We start from the raw sequence: 13040 nt of genomic DNA, 5'->3' as shown, positions 1-13040 counted from the left end.
TGAGATAAATCTCAACCTTCTATCCTGAATACTACCAAAAATATTCTGTGGAAGTTAAATCCCTACCATCCATCTAATAATTAATAAAAATTAAATTAAAATTCTCGAAGCCTTGAGAATAACAGAAAAATTAATTTGGTCTCCAACTGCTAACCATCTCACGAGCATTATAGAAAACTGACTTATCATTTATCCCCTTAACCAGAGGTCTAGGTTTTGGTCTTCATTCCTTTCCATCAGCAGCACGAAGAGAACCAAGTTGAATAGGGGCTTGAGTGCCAAGCGCCTTAGAAGACCCATATATGGAGAGATCAATTACCTGAGCCTTCTCCTTCTCAATTTGTTCCCATATATGGAGAGATCAATTACCTGAGCCTTCTCCTTCTCAATTTGTTCCTTGATCCAGAAATAAGTAATTTTCAAGCCATCATGCCAAAACCAAAAGGAAACAAATGTGACTTTGCATATTTCAATGCACAAGGGCCAATGCACTGCATGGAGTTTAACAATCTGAAAATTAATAGCTAGAACCTTACCTTCAACTTCCATGGTTGGTGCCCAGCCTAGCTTTTCCTTAATCAATGTATTGTCAGAGTTCCGACCACGTACACCTTCTGGCCCAGGAATGTGATGTATGGGCAAATTTTTGTTCTCAAAGCTTGACACCATTTAGCCATCTCGTTCATGCTGACCATTGCATCACTGCCAATATTCACGGGCTCTCTAAAGTCTAATTTATTCAACGTGGCATATAAAAATAAAGATTTCTTAGAAGAAACAAGAAGAATCTGAATAAACAGGTGGCAAGAATTATTTGAAAAGCCATTCCAAGGTTGGGTACCTTAGGACACCCTCCACACATTCATCAATGAATGTAAAGGATCGTGTTTGCTTGCCATCACCCCACATTTCAAACCTATCAATAGATTGTAAGCATAAATAACTATAACGATTATAATGATTATGCTATAATGCGGAAAAAGAATCAAATCAATGTTAAAGTTGAACTTTAATGCGCAATAATTACTTATCGTAAAGAATCGTAAAAACTGGATGCCCAAGAAAAATACCTCCAACCATTGATGTTTCTCACAAATAATAGCATGCACCTCTGCAATAATTTATTAACGTAGAAATGCACCTCACAAGGATTTATTTGCTACGTACACCTTCAACCTCCTCTAGGAAAAACATAAACCACTACTAATAACTTGTTCAGCATATAGCTTACAGAAAAAACCTCGAATAAGAAATCCCTCGAACCAATGCTAAAAAAAAAACTTTAGCGTATCAACGTTGCACAAATGGTAATAAAACCTTACGGTTATACAAATAGGCCATGGTAGCGCTGCAGGAAAAATGTACCAAACTACCGTGCCAGAATGAATTTTACTGACAAAAGAGCAAGTGATAGTAGTCTGGTTTGCAACGAAAAATGGGCGTTATATCTCCAAAGATGGGAGTGGAAATCCTGAACAGAATACCCAAGGCTGCAATTGCATGATTACAGAGACAACAAAATGGGGAAGACAATCGCAACACTGTTATGAGAAGAGATAAATGCCCAAGCAGAGAGTGCTCCCGTTCATCAAGATGTGAAACGTAATGGAGATAGGAAAAATCACTACAGAAAATTTAAAGGCACTTCCAAGCTCTGCTCTCTCAACTTGATGGTGTAAAACTGAAGGGGATCGAGATGCAAGCTTGGGGACCAAATAGAAAAATATATAGCGAAGATTCCATCAAGCTTCTATTCGCTATGTGTCAGGTGTTCCATAGATCATGGTAGACAACTCCAGATGGAGTAATGGGCCACTTCAGAAGCTCCCAACAAGAAATTAATTAACTGCAATTGATTTCAGTAATTTAAGGAAATTATTGCAGCCGGTTTCTAGAAATTAAGGAAATCCCTGCAGTTCACTTTCGTAATTGTAGGCAGAAGTTGGGAAAAACGTAATGGAGCTTAACATTCTCCCACTTGGTCCATACTTCCAAACTTAATGTCTCATCTTAAAACCCATTGATAATCTATATTAAGTAATAGATACATGAATCATGGTGATAAGTCCTCTAATGACGAGTATTATCTTCCATGTATTACTATGTATTTATTCTTATTATAATTTATGTGGCAACAATTTCTTAATGAATAAACCTTATGTTTATTCCTGGTCCTACACAAATAAGTTTTCTCAAATCAAATTAAGGTGCACATAAATATGAGAAAAACATCACAATAATTAAGAATTTCATTAAAATAACATTGTCCATACAATGAGAAACTACATAATGGAACCAAGTCCCATATTCATTACATGATCCTTGAATTTAAACGGTGGCATGCCCTTAGTCAAAGGATCAGCGATCATCAACTCAATGTTGACGTGCTCAATGACCACTTTCTTTTCTTTAACACATTCCCTTATAGCTAAATACTTAATGTCGATGTGTTTATTTCGACTCCCACTTTTGTTGTTTTTAGCCATAAAAACAACAGCTGAATTGTCACAATATATTCTCAATGGCTTAGAGATAGAACCCATAATTTTAAGCCCAGAAATGAAACTCTTAAGCCATACACCATGTAAAGTGGCCTCAAAACAGGAGACAAACTTGGCTTCCATAGTGGAAGTGGCAATCAAGGTCTGCTCCTCTATGATACAGCTCCACCGGCCATCATAAAAATGTATCCTAATGTTGATTTGTGTGAATCAACACATCCAGCAAAGTCAGAATCTGAGTAGCCAATTAATTCCAAATTGTCCGTCCATCTATACATAAGCATGTAGTTTTTGGTTCCTTGAAGGTACCTCATTACTTTCTTTGCAGCTCTCTAGTGGTCTAAACCTGGATCACTCTGATATCGTCCCAACATTCCCACAACAAAAGCAATGTCAGGTCTTGTGCAGACCTGAGCATACATTAAGCTTCCGACAGCAGAAGCATATGGAATGTTCTTCATTTGTTCCCTTTCAAAGTCGTTCTTAAGGCATTGGTTCAAATTGAACCTATCACCCTTCACAATGGGAGCTACACTTGGTGAACAATTCTTCATCCAAAATCTCTCTAAAATTTTATTAATATAGGTTTCCTGGGACAGACCCAAGATCCCGCAAAATTTGTCTCTATGGATCTTAATGCCAATGACATAAGATGTCTCACCCATATCCTTCATATCAAAATTTTTAGAGAGGAATTGTTTCACCTCATGTAGTAAACCCTTATCATTGGCTGCTAGCAAAATGTCATCCACATATAAAACAAGAAAACAAATTTTACTCCCACTGACTTTCAGGTATATACATTGCTCCATAATGTTTTCTACAAAACCAAAAGAAGAAATTACATTATGGAATTTCAAATACCATTAGTGAGATGCTTGTTTTAAACCGTATAATGACTTCTTGAGCTTGCAAACCAATTGCTCACCATCACTAGAGGGGAATCCTTCAGGTTGTTTCATGTAAACCTCCTCCTCTAGATCTCCATTAAGAAATGTCGTTTTCACATCCATTTGTTGCAATTCCAAGTCGAAATGGGCTACTAATGCCATAATAATGCGCAAGGAATCTTTCTTAGATACAGGAGAGAAAGTCTCCGTGTAGTCGATTCCTTCTTTTTGAGTGAATCCCTTAGCAACAAGTCTTGCCTTGTATCTCTCAATGTTGCCCAATAAGTCTTTCTTTGTCCTAAAGACCCATTTACATCCAATGGATTTTGCACCATTAGGCAACTCAACAAGATCCCAGACTTCATTACTCTTTATAGAATTCATCTCTTCCTTCATGGCATTGTACCATAGTTCTAATTCTTTGCAACTCATGGCTTGTGAAAAGGACTCGGGATCATTTTCGGCTCTAATGTTGTAGTCAGATTCTTGCAAATACACAACATAATCATCAGGAATTGCTAATCTCTTTGGTCTAGTAGATCTTCTTAATGTTGTACCATCATCTTCCTGAGAAGTATGTGGTTCAACTTGTTGTTCAAAAGTTCTTAGCAACTCTTGAACTACCTGATCTACTGGAATGTTGTTAGCAACTTGTGGAACTTCAACAATTGGTTGTTCAACACCAATTTGTACTTGAGGGGTGCTATGAACAATAACCAATCTATCACTTGAGGTGGAAGGTTGAGATTCTGAATGATCCTTCTCAGAAACTATGTTCCTAGTTTGATCGCTCCCATTGATCAAGTCATTTTCAAGAAACTTTGCATTTCTTGATTCCACAATCCTAGTGCTGTGAAATGGACAATAAAATCTGTAACCTTTAGACCTTTCAGCATATCCAATGAAATACCCACTAATGGTCCTTGGGTCTAGCTTCTTCTCTTGTGGATTATATATTCTCACTTCAGACGGGCATCCCCAAACGCGCATATGTTGCAAACTCGGTTTCCAACCTTTCCATAATTCAAATGGTGTTTTAGGAACAGCCTTGGTTGGAACTCGGTTTAATATATACACTGCCGTCTTAAGTGCTTCAATCCACAAGGATTTAGGAAGATTGGTGCTGCTAAGAATACTCAACACCATGTCCAATAATGTTTGATTTCTTCTTTCTACTACACCATTCTGGTCAGGTGAACCAGGCATGGTGTATTGGGCAACAATCACATGCTCTTGAAGAAATTTTGCAAATAGCCTAGGTGCTTGTCCATCTTCTGTGTATCTACCATAATATTCTCCACCTCTATCTAATCTCACGATCTTAATTTGCTTGCCGCATTGTTTCTCTACATCATCTTTAAAGATCTTAAAGGCATCTAATGCTTCACTCTTTTTATGAAGCATGTAGAGATACATATATCGTGAGTAATCATCTATAAAGGAGATGAAGTATCTTTGACCATGTGAGTCCATGTCTGGACTACATATATCAATATGTATGATCTCTAATATGTTTGAACTCCTATTGGCACCTTTCTTTGACTTTTTGGTCTGCTTTCCCTTTATGCAGTCCACACAAGTCTCAAAATTAGTAAAATCCAGAGTATTAAGTACCCCTTCATTTACCAATCTTTTAATTCTTTCTATGGAGATGTGACCTAGTCTTCGGTGCCATAATTTAGAGGAATCTTCATTAATAACACATCTTTTAGTGCCAGTGTGAACATGCATTGAATCATAAGTGACATTGTTTTGTAAATTAATACAGTAAATACCATTAGACAAAATACCATTCCCAACACAATTAAATTTATAAAATAAATTGAAGGATGTTTCTGAAAAGTTAAAGGAATATCCAAAAGGTACAAGTCTTGAAACTGAAATCAAGTTTCTAGAAAAACTTGGAACATAAAAGGTCTTTTCTAATTCTAAAACAAAACCACTACTTAAAGTTAAATAACATGTTCCTATAGCTTCCACATGCGAGCCCATATTGTTTCCTGATAAGATGCTTTGCTCACTTGCCACTGGCTTCCTTAGGTTTTGCAAACCCTGCAATGAATTCGAAATGAATTGTTAATCCAGAATCAATCCACCATGTGTTAATATTGACATTAACCATATTAGATTCATAACAAACAAACGAGATTAAATTACCTTTGTTCGCAAGCCATTTATGAAATTTGGCGCATTCCTTCTTCATGTGTCCCTTCTTTTTACAGAAGAAACACTTGGAATCCTTCTTGATATCGGCTTGGGGAGGTACTTTACCTTTCCCTTTCCGATTGGCTTGAGATTTTCCCTTTCCACGCGTTGCTAGCATTGTACTTTCTCCCAGTTCCATCACCAGTCTCTCTTCCTCTTGAACACACATAGTCATGAGTTCATTAATTGACCATTTATCCTTATGTGTGTTGTATGAGATTTTGAAAGGTCCGTATTGGTGTGGAAGGGTGTTTAGGATGTAGTGCACCAGGATGGACTCCGATATTTCAACCTCGAGTTTCTTCAATTGAGCCACAGTGTCCCTCATCTGCATGATGTGCTCGCACACACCTTTCACACTGGTGAGCCTTAGGGATGATAATTTCATGATTAGGGTGCTTGCTAGTGTCTTGTCTGAAGTGACAAATTGATCATCAATGGCTTTTAGCAAGTCTCGGACTTTTTTATGCTGATCAATGGAACCACAAATACCAGCTGAAATTTTAGTCTTGATGAACATCATGCTTAGGTGATTGGATCGCTCCCATCGTTCATAAAGCGTGATGTCCGCTGCAGTGCTAGTATTAGTGAGTGTTGGTGGTTCATCTTTCCTAATAGCATAGTCTATGTCCATCCACCTTAAATGAAAGAGAATCCTTTCCTTCCAGACCTTATAGTTATTTCCCTTAGGTTCAGAGATATCACAACGAATTTCAAAGAAATTTGCAGGTTGTACAACTGCATAAAATTAAAGATCACGTGCTTAAGTTAAAAATTGAGGCCTAAATAAAATTTCATGTTTTACCAATGTAAAATCATGCTCAAAATTGAATCTAATGACATAAAAATTGTCTGTGGGCCAAATTTCTAATTCAAGCAGATTTAATTATTCTTTATGATAGAATTTATCAAAATATTCACTTAATTCATAATTCTAAGAGTATATTATGATTATAATTTGATATAAATTCTATCTTAGTTTTGAACTTTATGATAAAACTATTGATTCATAATTCATGTGGGTAAGTTATGAACATTTTATCCTAATTAATTATATAAATATAATAAAAATTCCTATGGGATAAAATTTATTATATTTAGTATAATTAATTACAATTTAATGTCTAAATAATCTTTATGTGATCCTAACCAATCATAATATATAATTTTATTTAATTAGAGATGTTGTGGCTATTCTCTAATTAATTAAAATTATATGGATCACTAGACATTATTTCTTACATAAATTGCATAAACAAAACTATACACAGTACTTCACATTTCATGCTACGTGAAATGGCGTATACACAGTTTAATATGAAGCAATTAAAAAATATGGAAAACGGAAACACTCACACGAAACACTTAAAATTCACTTATAAGATTATAAACAAATCTTAACGAGAGTAAAAATAATGTTTCGTGAAAGGAATAAGTTAAAATGACAAAAAACCCAGAAATAAGATTATTGGGTTGAATCATCTAAATTCAATCGCAATTTTAACAATTAAATTCTCGCCGACCATATTTCCACAATTGCATTTCTTTCTTAGAGTAATAGCATAAATCTATAAATGTTATTTAGCTGTTTCACTCACTAGTTTATATGTTTTCAAAACATTATTACTGCAGTTTAAACTAATACTAATGCCTATTGTAGCTTTGGAGGACCAAAGGATAATGAAAAAACGGCCATGGATAGATAATTCAACCAGGCGGTAGGCCAGTATGTCTATATCACCAAAGTAGAGATAAAGCATGGCTCTAATACCAAATGTAAGCATAAATAACTATAACGATTATAATGATTCTGCTATAATGCGGAAAAAGAATAAAAAATAAACTTTAACAATGTTAACGCTGAACTTTAATGCGGAGTAATTACTTATCGTAAAGAATCGTAAAAACTGGATGCCCAAGAAAAATACCTCCAGCCATTGATGTTTCTTACAAATAATAGCATGCACCTCTGCAATAATTTATTGACGTAGAAATGCACGTCACAAGGATTTATTTGCAGGGTACACCTTCAACCTCCTCTGGGAAAAACGTAAACCACTACTGATAACTTGTTCAGCATATAGCTTACAGAAAAAACCTCGAACAAGAAAGCCCTTGAACCAATGTGTTAGCTACCTATACCAATAGGTTTCATATTTCATGATTGGCTATGAAAGGACCAAATATGCTCTGCTTTGATGACTCAAAGATCACATATTTCCAAGAGAATCCAATCTATGTATATAGCTTGGTATGGACTTAAGATTTTGATGGATGGTCCAACAGTCTAATCTGGATCATTCCATGGTTTAAATTTGCAGTTGTAGATTAGAGAAGAAAGTCTGTCCAAACTGTTTAATCTTGGCAGACAAGTAGTTCAGGTAGAGAAGAAAAGGCTCCCAACAGCTTAATCTGGGACCTTGGAAGAAATAAGGGTAGAGGTAGATAGAAATAACAAAGAAAAAGCCAAAGAAAAGAAAAGGCAAGTAAGGGTCTGCAAGTCCAAGTGCACCCTCCAAGAAGAAATAAAAAATGTTAGGCAAATAGTTGGGTAAGTAGTGGGGGTTGCAGAAAGGTTATCTTTACCATTGCAGATGTGTTAACTGTGTTTACCAAGGCAAAGTTTATCAATTGACAAGGTGTTCACCTTCATCAAGTTACAGCAAGGAGCATGACTAACCTCCCTCTTTCCCCCTTCCATTTCATTACTAACATCCCCTCATCAGCTGAGATTCAGGGAAGAAGATCATGGTTTCATGGTGGTTCTTGTTCATTCAGAAGCCACATTTCTGGTGTAAAAATCTTTTCATTTTGATCTACTCTTTAAACCAAGTGGTTCACAAACAGACTCAGTGTTTTCTCCCTTTGTTCACCCCCCATTCATACTAACTTTAACTTTACTATGTAAATCCCTACATCACCTTTCCCCTACTAGTATTAAACACCATGGTGTATAAACCCCAAATTTTGTATAAATACCCCTCCCCTTGGCATTATAGCCAATAAGTCCTATGACAGGGATCAAAGTGACATCTGGCCACTTGGATGAACCTACGCCTCATCTACCCCCCTTTCCTCAAAGTCATTCCACTCACTAAACTGTTATTTAACAAGAAAAACCTTATAAAACCCCTTTACCCATGAAAACCCTTTGAAACTACCAAAAATCCCGAAAAAACCCACTTTCCGTTGCCTAACCAAAGTTTGCGCATATATTCGATTTTCGAAATATATTGAAAAAGCATTAAAAAAATATGTATTTATTCCTCCGCCCGCTGCCTTATCCACCTATCACGTCATCGCCCCGACAGCCGTCCGATCTGATCTAGAGCATCCAACGGCTCTTATCACATTGGAGCGACTCCGATGTCCGCCGTTTACCCGCCGTATATACCGGTCACGTCACTCCCCCGATAGCCGTTGGATCGAGCCCTCCAGAATCGACGGTCAGCATTGATATCGGAGCAGGTCTCACGTCCGACGGATATCGTCCGATATCCGTAAAATGGTTACGTCACTCGGCTGCCACGCGTCCTCGCCACAGCTCGTCGGAGGTACGCCTGACAGATTCCCCCCCGTACCATAAGCGGTGCGATATGAAACCGCTGGTTGTTTCCGGTTTCGGCTTTTCCGCCTATGCTACGTCACCTCCGCGTCACCCCACGTCACTGCCACCATGCCGACACGTCAACCCTTGCGCCCGACCATCTGCCGACCTGTCCTGCCACTTCACCATCCCCGTGGACCAATCAGAGCCCGCCACCTCACCTATGACGTCAGCCGGTCCTGACCCCACCTATGACGTCATGCTGACGTCTGTCATGCTGACGTCAGCAGAAAAACGCACCAAAAGTCCAAAAAGCCAATAATATGGTGAAATTTCACGTTTTTTCACATTTTTCTCACAAAAGACATTGTTGCTCCTGCATGCGATTTTCACGTCCAAAGTCCACCAACCTGCAGAACCCGACCAGGAGACCGGAGGAGCGCCATTTCCACAATCATCCGTGACCATTGCCTACTCCTCACCAGGTATTTTCCGCCATAAATCCTTCATGTACCTTCTTTATCTGTTTTGTCCCTCGAAAGAGCTTAGAACAGAGAAAACGCTTGAATTCACCGGCAGAAATCCCTGCACCTGCCCCTTTGACAGTTGTGGACTCGAAAACTACTAGCCAAGCCTTGTTTTACCTGTATTTTCATTGAAAAAACTAAGCTCTGACTGCGCAATTGCGGCAGACTCATTCAAACCAAATTTAACTACTGAGAGAGACAAAGAGAGGCCAAACATTGGTCCTAGTTGCACTATAAATAGTATTTCAATTGCTATTTACTAGAACCACTCTCTATTCCTGATAATTTCACCTCCCTGGTATAGAGGCATTCCTCTGTACTGTCCTGCTCAATCAAAATCACTTTGCACTTAATTCAAAATCCTCCTGTACAATGGAGACACCTGTAGTACTAAATGTTCAACCTCTGAATGCCCCTCAAAAGAACTTGAAATGGCAAACCTTGGCAGATATGGATTACCAAATTACAGAAGAGAAGCTTATGAGCAGCAAATTCCACATTCATCTGTTGAATGAGTTGAAAACCAAGCATGAAAATGGGACAGATATATTGGGCTTATGGGATTCTTTCCTCCCTACTTTCAAGCTCCCTTAGGTCAACCAGTTCCCTGAACTAATCCACATCTGTGCTGAACAATATGATGTTTCTCAGAGGGTTGTTGTTGACCCATCTGGTTCAGTACTTTTCTATGTTACCCCTCAAGCTATCAGAGACATGCTTTGCTTCAACCCTCAGAAGAAGTTGGTTCCTTTGTCACTGGTAAACCTGATAAAACAAGGGGATAAACTCACAGATGCTCAAATTATCAAATTTAATCAATTATACATTAAAACTAACATTGTGATGGGCCCTCCAATTCTTAATGTATATCTCAATGAGCTGGGCAAAGACCTTGCAGATATGATTTCTCCCATCTTGGGATATAGTTCAATTGAGCATATTGATGCAACTGTGCTGGTAATGATGCTTATGTTTGCTCCTGGCAAGTCACCAATCTGCTATGACTATGCCACCTACATATCAGACAAGATTCATGAGCAATTAATGAATTTGAGGAGAGATAGGATGTTCAGATACACCTCCTACATTTACCATTTGATCTTGTACCATCAACATGAGAAGTTTCACTTTTCAATCAAAAGAATGGATGCCCAAGGCAATCCCAGATCAGTGGTCTACTGGTCATCTGTCTTCCACATTAGACCTGAGTCTCCATACACTTACTGTGAATTCATGGATCTGTTCATCCATCCAGCTATGGCAATGCTGATGAGCTCACCTCCTCCGAGACTCACTGATGACATGCAGAGAATTATTCAGCTGTCCAAAGCTTATAGCATTGGGGATTGGTACTTCTACCAAAACCACACTGTCATCAGGATATATGGGTGTGATCTACCTCCTTTCAAACTACCCAAGTATGTGCCTATGAGGCTATTTGCCCTAGAGGACTTTAGGCAATTTGGCAGAGTTGATGTGCTTCATTTTTCAGGAAAAGGCAAAAAAGCACAGTTGAAGGTCAAAAGCCAACTTGGCCATTTCATCTATAACGAGAGGGAGCAAGGATGGAGGGAAGCAGAGAGAATTCTTGAGGCCCTTGGCCTGCAAACCAGTTTCCTATGGGTACCCTATGACCCTAATCATTTCATATCTATGAGGAGGCTCAAATATAAGTTATCTGCCTATGATCACCATAGCATCCCTCACATTGAAAAATATGCAAACCAAGACAAATGGAGGAGAGGGACCTTAGAAGAGCCCTTGTCACAAGAAGAGCTGAACAAGAGGGCACTAAGGAATCTAAAGAAAATGGCTGACCTTGAACTTTGTTCACAGGTATTCACACTTCCAAGCACACAAACGGGAGCAGCTGAATCCTCCTCAACTGCCAAGCAGCAAACTACCAAGGCCACTCAAAATACATCCAGCAGAGGCAAAGAAAAGGAAATGGAGACAGAGCAGACACATCAAGAGAAGGAGCAGTCATCTCCAGTGACTCAAGAGCAGACAGATAAAGAAAGGTAGCAGCAGGCAGAGCAACAACAGCAACAAGATTTGCAGCAAGAAGAAGGGCAACATGACAGACAGCAGCCCTTACAGCAGGAAAGAGTAATTGATACCCCAACTACCACTGAGCAACAGGCTCAGAACATAGTGCCTCCTAGGCCAGAAGTCACCACCGATGCCTCGGTCCTCCAAACTCCTCAAAAGGAGGACTTAAGCAGAAAAAGGGATAGAGAAACTCCCCTCACTTCATCTATCAACCAGGGAGAAAAAAGACAAAGATTAAATGATTTTTCAGAGGAGGACATAGCAATAAGACAGGCATTGGGCATGGGCCCACCCAGCAGAGAAGCTTCAGCAAGTTCCTTCCAGCAGGAACAGGACAGGACTATGGGAGGGGAGGTCAGCTCCTCCAGCCAGCAAAAAGAAGGACAAGTGAGCATCAAACAGCAATTTATAGACATCAAAAGGAGGAATGAGCCTATCAAAATATAGCTATACAATCATCTGCTAAACATGGCTCCTACTAATCAACAGAGACTTATGTCTGCCTTTGATGTAGGTGAAGGCAAAATGATCATGAGTCATTTTATGCCCACAACACTGCAGCCCCAATCTGCCTCAGATTACCTCAGGACCAACTTGGAGGTCATGGCCAAAGACATACACCCAATGGACAAAATTGAACTGCACAAACAAACTGGTGAGATGGTGTATGCCTCCTTAGCAGATGAAACATTGGAAAATTATAAGCTAAAGAGCAGCCTCAATGCCACAGCCTCTCAACTGGAATTGGAGAAGGCATCATCCCAGGCAAAGGACAACAGAATAAGGTCCCTGGAAGACATAATCATTGAAATTGGGCATGATCCCAAAGATATTTCAGGGATACAGGAAATCTTGAAGTTGAGGGATGCTGACATGGCTGCCATGAGAAAGAAAATCAAGATCCCAGCTACCATTCACCCTCAGACAGATGAGGTAGCCCAACAAAGGCATGAGAAGGACACCACAGATTTTTTGATCTCCATTTATAAACAGCTAGTTCAAGCACAAGAGAAGTTGGGAGAATCAGAGGCTGCAAAGGCAGCATTACAGGCATCTCTGAAACAAAGAGAAGAAGGGCAGACTTCTCAGCCTCCTCCTCAGATCATCAATCTTGAGGAAACTGCTCCTATCACTTCCCCTCCTCCTCAACAGACCGAACAAACAGCAACATCTACTTCAGCAGCGCCAACAACTACAGAGCAGGCCCAAAGCCTAGATATGCAAAAGCTGAAGAACGAAATCCAAGTCCTGGAAGCTCAAATGTTGGAGCTCAATTCAGCCAAAGAATCTTTGGCTAAAATCAATGATAGATATGATA

The 13040-nt window shown here is 39.0% G+C and overlaps 1 pseudogene; it reads right to left on the bottom strand.

Moving 5' to 3' along the window:
* Positions 1–223: 223 nt before the first annotated feature.
* LOC149211126 (GDP-mannose 3,5-epimerase 2-like) overlaps positions 224–13040 on the bottom strand; it is a 31217-nt pseudogene continuing 18400 nt past the window's right edge.

Source organism: Pinus tabuliformis, chromosome 1_2 (assembly GCF_031772625.1).
Source record: "Pinus tabuliformis cultivar Carrire ecotype Pingquan chromosome 1_2, CPIR1, whole genome shotgun sequence".
NCBI lineage: Eukaryota > Viridiplantae > Streptophyta > Pinopsida > Pinales > Pinaceae > Pinus > Pinus tabuliformis.
The sequence above is the reverse complement of the archived record's forward strand: the minus strand, read 5'-3'. Positions and strand labels throughout refer to the sequence as shown.